General features: G+C 36.3%; 1 pseudogene; it reads right to left on the bottom strand.

Annotated features, from left to right (window-relative positions):
* Positions 1-4,084: 4,084 nt before the first annotated feature.
* LOC108702334 lies at positions 4,085-4,989 on the bottom strand (annotated as a pseudogene).
* Between the last annotated feature and the right edge of the window lie 2,393 nt (positions 4,990-7,382).

A 7,382-nucleotide genomic window follows, 5' to 3' on the forward strand; every position in this document is an offset into this window, starting at 1 on the left:
CAGCGAAAATTCGCCACCATAAAAAAAAAAATAGACGCTGGCGCAGTTTCACAAATTTTTCGCCATTTCACAGAAAATTTGCAAATTTTTCGGTGAAGCAAAATGCCCCAAATTCGCCCATCACTACTGCAGAGACTTCAACTGTGCATATGGGGGGGGGGGGATCGAGGTGCTCGGGACCTGGATTTTTATGGATAATGGATCTTTCCGTAATTTGGATCTTCAGACCTTAAGTCTACTAGAAAATAATGTAAACATGAAATAAACCCAATAGGCTGGTTTTGCTTCCAATAAGGATTAATTATATCTTAGTTGGGATCAAGTACAAACTACAAATTTATTATTACAGAGAAAAAAAGGAAACAATTTTCAAAAATTTGAATTATCGGATTATAAGGGAGTCTATGGGAGACAGCACTTGTACTTTCCAGAAATATATTATTTTTTTTGGGGGGGGTCAATGTATTATTTTGTGTATTTACTCCATAAAAAAATCATTATTCAGCAGCTGACGTGACTCCCGCGACTATTTGTATGAGCTTGAACCTTTCCAAATGAGTTTTTGTGCATAACGTAAAATATTTTTTCGGGTATAAATCCCTTTATCATGAAAAAATAACGTTTTCATTTTTTTTTTGGTATTTAGAGCTCTTAATCGTGCAGGATTCTCTAAATTTCATGCAGGCTGTGGAATGATCCTACTGTCATTGCTAGGTGTGTAAGTTACATATGTTTCTAAGCAAGTCAGTGCTGATTTTGTTGCAATTTTATACAATTGTACTTGATCCAAACGCAAATATAATTAATCCAAATTGGAAGCTACACCAGATTATTGGGTTTATTTAACGTTAACATGATATACTAGTAGACTTAAGGGGGCACATTTACTTACCTTGAAATTGCGCCAGTGTTGGCTTCGCTGCACTTCGCCAGGTGAAGTTTCGCCAGGGCGCCGCTAATTCACTAAAATCCGAAGTTGCGCTCAGGGAGGTGAAAGGTAGCAAAGTTGCACTAACGTTAATTCGTCAAGCAAAGCGAAGTTACGCTAGCGATGCCTAATTTGCATTTGGCGCCAAGTTAAAGTACAATGGACGTATATGTAGCAACAAATACATTACATTACAAAAGCCTGAGAAACCTTCATAAAATAAAATATATACATGAGCCCACTGTATAGTTTAGGTGCCAAATGTTAGGAAATGTAGGGGGGAAGGAGGGTACCCCCCCAAAAAAAATTTCGATCTTTTTCAGCCTATCACCCTTAAAAAAGTAAAAGACTCCAGTGTTTTTTTACTCTATTGCAGTGCGCCTGCTCTAAGGTGGCGAAGGCAAGTCTGGTGCAAGAGGTAACGTTCAGTAAAATCCACAAGTTAGTGAATTAGCGTAGTTATGTCCCTTCGCCGTAGCGCAACTTTGCCTGATGTTAGGGTGCGGAGTAGCGCTAGAGTATGTCTACTTGGCTAGTGAATTTACGGCGAAGTAACAAAATGACGTCACGCTGGCAAATTTGCGCTAGCGTTAGGCGCTTCATGCTTTAGTGACTTTGCCCCAAGGTATGAAGATATAAATTACAGAAAGATCCATAGTCTGGAAAACCCCAGGTCCTGAGCATTCTGGATAACAGGTCCCATACTTGTATTGTCTATGGCAGGGTATTTTGTAGCCACAAAAAATAGCTGCTGCTAGTAGCTCCAAAGGCTACTAGTAGCAGCTACTTTTTGTGGCTAAAACCTCCCAAATCGGTTTCCTGTTTTTTGGCATTTCATGTCCTGTATTTACATAAAGTGATTTCCAGTTTATCTTACGAAATAATTAAAAACAACCTCCATTGTTCTTATGTTAGAAAAAAAAAATATTCTTGTCCAGCTCCAAAGATACCAACCTGAATGTTTTTAGATTTAGGGTGCCATTCTTGCTATGTCCCCAAACTTGAAACAGACCATCTCCAATGTCCTGTGTACTAACAATGGTATAAGATCCACTGAATAGTACAAAAGGGAAAAGACTGGCTTCAAATGCTCTGTGTATCTCTTCATGAATAGTGACGGGCGAATCTTACCAGTTTTGCTTTGTCGAAAAATTCGCGAAATGGTGAAGATTCATCAGAACACATTTTAGTCTATAGGCGACAACATTTTTTGTATGAGCAACAATTGTTTTTACCCAATTGAGTCTTTGCGGTAAAACTTAGTAAAAATTTTCATTTGCCGCTGTTTGTGAACGGTCAAACTTGGAGATTTGCACTAAGAATTATTTTTTTGCTGCAATTATTTGTTTGCTACAAACTGTATCCAAATCAGTATCAATCTTATGTTATGTTTTGTGATACATGCAAGGAAATGCTCTCAATTTATTCCTCCTTCCAGATCCATTACCATTCTCCACTGGGAACTGATGGGCAAGCTATCAATGGAATTAACATCTTATTGTTAGGATTGAACTACTCCAACAACTTGGTAGTACTTTGGGCGTCACAATGGAAGATGAATAGGAAAAGGTCAAAAAGTGAACGATAATTAATTAAATATGACATTAACTACAAACATTAACCTACACAGTTGATTTGTTTCTTGACTGCCAAGGCCAGTGACCCTTACAACTAGATAGGCAAGATAGGATGGTAAATAAAACAAAAAAAAAAAACATACAAAATAAATGATAGACAAATACTTATAATAACATACTAAATAATGTAACGGTGAACATCCCCTTTAACCATAGATTTGTACTAAGCTACTTAGTTACAAGGTATTGTTCTCTTATAAGGAATAGCAAATTAGAGAAAAAAAACCCCAAAAAAACACAAGATAGTTTTTTTTTTAGGTTTTAGAATTTTTTAAAAAAACATCTGTATTTGCTAATGAGAACTGAGCTTAAACAGTATGTTTTGGTCCCGGAAATATTCTTATCCATGGTGATTTCTGTAAATAATTAGGCAACCATTTACATAAGCCTTAGTGGGAGAATATGAATTGGCATTAGGGTTCTGTTCATTTATGTTGTAGCCTGTACAGTTGGTAAATTTAATTCAAATTCTTATTATTGGTTTATTGTTCCTTCCATCAATCTCGGGATCAAGCTGCTGCTCATGCACGTTCTTACTTGCCAATGATCACTGCTAAAATCAATAATGATTTTATTAAACTGCATCATTTCATTACAAACAATACCCAGGCTCACTCTATATTGACCATACACCCTATATTGACCATAGAGTTTTTTGTTTCCAGTTCATTTCATGCTGTTGGGCAACAATGTGTTCCTAGACATTCCAAACCCAACACCCGCTCTTTAATCCTAGAATGAAAACATCTTTTCTAGACTGCAGTATTGAATTTCAAACATTTCTTCAGATAAAATCTCATGTAAAAAACAGTAGATTGGGAGCACCTTCCACCATTGGGAGAAAAAAAATCTTTAATAAAGCTCCTACAGTACGGGGTGAAATGCTCAACAGGTGCATAGTGTTTTAGATTTATTAGGTAGGGAGACAGCACTCTTGTATAATTGTTCTCTAAATCATCCTCTATCTGGGGGAAACTCATAGGTGGTGGGGAGGTGTTGCTGAACTGTAGATTGTGCAAGCAGGGTGTCAAAACTCAAAACGTATCTTGGACGATATCCTGCGCACCTGTAGGGAACTCAGAGGTGTTGGTAGTTGGTTTGGTGAAGTATAAATTCGGGTCCGTTTCTCAAATCTTTGCACTCACCACCATAGTTTGCCCCATTTGGGTTTAACACAGTGTTTAGACCCTATAGGATTCCCCATCTAATTTATTATATTTTATGGTTTTCTTTCTGGACTAATGTCGAGCTTTTAAGCTATCATTAAAGGTTACGTTTTATTTTTCTAAGTCAAGGGGTACAGACATTGTAATGGGACGGTGCAATTTATATGGGTCATTCTTTTTCTTTTGTTTTTTCAGATAAAATCTCTCTTGGATGATCTTTGTTGAAATTTTTGACCCAATAATGTTTTTGTCTCTGGGCAATATCATCAAGGCAATGCCACAGTTTCCTTTTTAAAATTTAGGTGATTTGGAGATTTTCTTTGGTTCCTTGAATCGTTTTTACTTTGTCAGAACTAGGCATCAGTTGTGCTGCAAACAAGGCTTATTTGCTTCAGCTTATCCTTCAGTTTAGGGTAACCTTCAATTAGAAGGACAGATTGTGCTAATGGAAAGCTAAATAAGATAATGTAACTCAGACAATATCCAAAGCTTAGTGGGACAAAGATACTGCTTAAATGAAAAATCTGTACCACAAACACGATTGTGTATAGAAGCATCATCCAAACAGCATTTTGATGTGCATCAGACTGCTAGATGCACCCATGTTTTTTTCCATTCTTCGCCGGTGTAAATAAAGTGACCCAGTAGTGGATAGAGTAATGGTTATGATGGTCAGTAGAGGTAAAGAAACAGCAGTGCATATCAGTTCAAAGACAGTGGCATTTGTTGCTGACGTTGTGTTGACTGAATAGAAAGAGGAGATGTTTGCTGAAGATTGTTCCTCAGTGACTAAGGGCAACATGGTAAAGAAAGTCCAGCACAAGGAGACCAGTTCCGAGAAGAATATCAACCATGGAACGAAGGTGCTGATCTTAATCTTAGCCCACAGAAGGATCCCGCTGCTGAAATTGACAATTTTTATGAAGTAGAAGACACAAAGGCAGGCTGTAAGCCAAAACATTGAAATTGTGCCAAAAATGGTCAGCATAAAGATACCAAACATAGCATACATCTCATTGTATATCGGGGGCCACATAAAAGATATAAAGAATGCAGCAGAAGAGACGAGGGGAGAATAAATACTGGTGATGCTGAGAGCGAGTAATATTTTATCACTGTCGCCCATGTTCTGTTTTTTAAAATATCCAAGCAGAAGAATCGTTACAGTAAATACATTTGTGAATGTTCCAGCAATAGCCTCCAGCATCAGTAAAACAAAAAAAACTACCATGCCAAGGTTAAAACCATAGAGATTCATAGGCAGCTTTAATCGGCTGTATCCCAGGGTCTCAAGGCAGCTGTTGTGGATCCCCTGCAACAGACTGTTACTGGTATTCTATCCAGCTCTTCTGGATATATATTGAGGATTGTATCCATACCTAAGCCCATTATTTGTATACATGCAAAACTTAAACAAACTGTAGTCACTTACATAGGTTTCACTCTTAGTAGAAACGTTCATGTAAATACTGTGTAAAGAATTCAACAGCATATATGACAATACAATCTTTGTATTCCTGTAAAGCAATTGAAGGGTTAAAGGAAATCAAAACGAAATGAAGGCAACATTGCTAAAAGGGTCTTTTAAGCACTTTTTCACCATTGAAATATATTTCTAATGTCTTATTTTTCAAAATCAGTTTTTAATGCTGCAATAGTAAAAAAATTAAAAGGATTCTTTCATTATTTTTATAGTACAGGTATGGGATCCATTATCTGGAAACTCGTTATCCAGAAAGCTCCAAATTATGAGAAGGCAGTCTTCCACTACAAACTTAGACTACATTTTATCCAAATAATCCAATTTTTTAAAAAATTTTCTCTGTACTTGACCCAAACTAAGATATAGTTAATCCTAACAATATTCGGTTTACTGTATTCAATGTTTACATGATTTTCTAGTAGACTTAATATATGAAGATCCAAATTACAGAAATATCTATTATCCAGATATCCCCAGTCCCTGAACATTCAGGATAGCAGGTCCCATACCTGTATAGTTTTTATTACTAAACTACACTGTGCAAATTGCAAATAATTCATACTACCACTTACAATTGTATTCTTGAACCAATAAATGTATTTGTTTTAGTTGCAATATTGGTGTGTAGGCAGCATTCACATGCCATTGTGTCTGATACTATGCTTTCAGAAAGAGCCAACACTTCACAATGGAATTGCTTTCAGATAGGCTGATGAAACTGATGGAGTTGCAAATTGGGTTAGTCAGACTTGGATTTTTACTACTGAGTGCTGCTCTCATATGTATGGTGCATTTGTAGCAATGCAGGTGTCAGGGAGCTATTATCTAATTACCTTCCCATTATTCTGTTGATAGGCTACTGAGGGGGTGATACCAACTCCAAAATGCAGTGCAACAGTAAAGAGTGACTGAAGTTTTTCAGAGCACACATAACTAGGGGTGCATGGGAAACTGTTAACATGTCTAGCCCTATTTCAGACATCAAAATTAAATATAAAAAAATCTGTTTGCTATTTTGGAAAATGTATTTCAATGCAGAATTCTGCTGGACGATAGCTATTAACTGATGCATTTTGTAAAAAACCCTGTTTTCTCAGGACAGAATTCCTTTAAGCAACAGAACAATCTGGGTGAAAATTCATTCTCTGAGAAAATAAGTGTGAGATAATGTTTTGCATTGGAAATTCAAAATAATGAGAATTACACTTAGGGGCAAATTTACTTATGGTCGAATATCGAGGGTTAATTAACCCTCGATAATCAACTGCCGAATGGAAATCCTTCGACTTTGAAGTCGAATGATTTACCGCAAATAGTTAGATCGAATTATTAAATCGTTCAAATCGTTCGATTCAAAGGATTTTAATCCATCGATCGAACGATTTTAGTTCGACGAAAAAATACTTAGAAAGCCTATGGGGATCTTCCCCATAGGCTAACATTGACTTCGGTAAGTTTTAGGTGGCGAACTAGGGGGTCGAAGTTTTTTTTAAAGAAAAAGGTCGAAGGTCGAATAGTCGAACGATTTTTAGTTCAAATCGTTTGATTTAAAGTCAAAGTCGTAATCTTAGTAGCCAATTTGATGGTAGAAGTAGCCAAAAAAAACATTAGAAATTTGAAGTTTTTTTTATCCTATTCCTTCACTCAAACTAAGTAAATGGGCCCCTTAGAAACAATAGCTTATCTGAAAGCATGACGTGTTGGTACTTTCTGAAAGCACATGACCAGGCAAAATGACCTAAGATGCACCTACATAACAATATTACAACTAAAAAAACTCTTTACCTGAGCAAATTTACATTGATTCATTTCCTTTACAATGTAAAATAGAGAACAGTAGCATTTTTAAGGAAGAAAATAGTTTAATGAGACCTTTTGACCTCTCCTGTTCTATTGTTGATGGAATTTGGAAAAAAAATAGCTAAGGGGTTTCCAGAGAGAATCTAGCTTTGCTGTATCCTCAGTTCATTGGGTAGGGGAGTAATGCATATCACACCTTTATTGTGATGGGGGGTTTTCTTCTCTCACTTCAACTGGCTTTGAGGGAGAAGTGGAGAAGTGAATTTCCTCTACCAAGCTTTTTATATATATATTTTAGGAGTAGATGGCAAACTTTTTTTTCATAATCATTTCTGAGTAATTGACAATTTAAAAAAACAATAAAAAAA

The sequence above is a fragment of the Xenopus laevis genome, chromosome 9_10S (genome assembly GCF_017654675.1).
Source record: "Xenopus laevis strain J_2021 chromosome 9_10S, Xenopus_laevis_v10.1, whole genome shotgun sequence".
In the NCBI taxonomy this organism is placed as follows: domain Eukaryota; kingdom Metazoa; phylum Chordata; class Amphibia; order Anura; family Pipidae; genus Xenopus; species Xenopus laevis.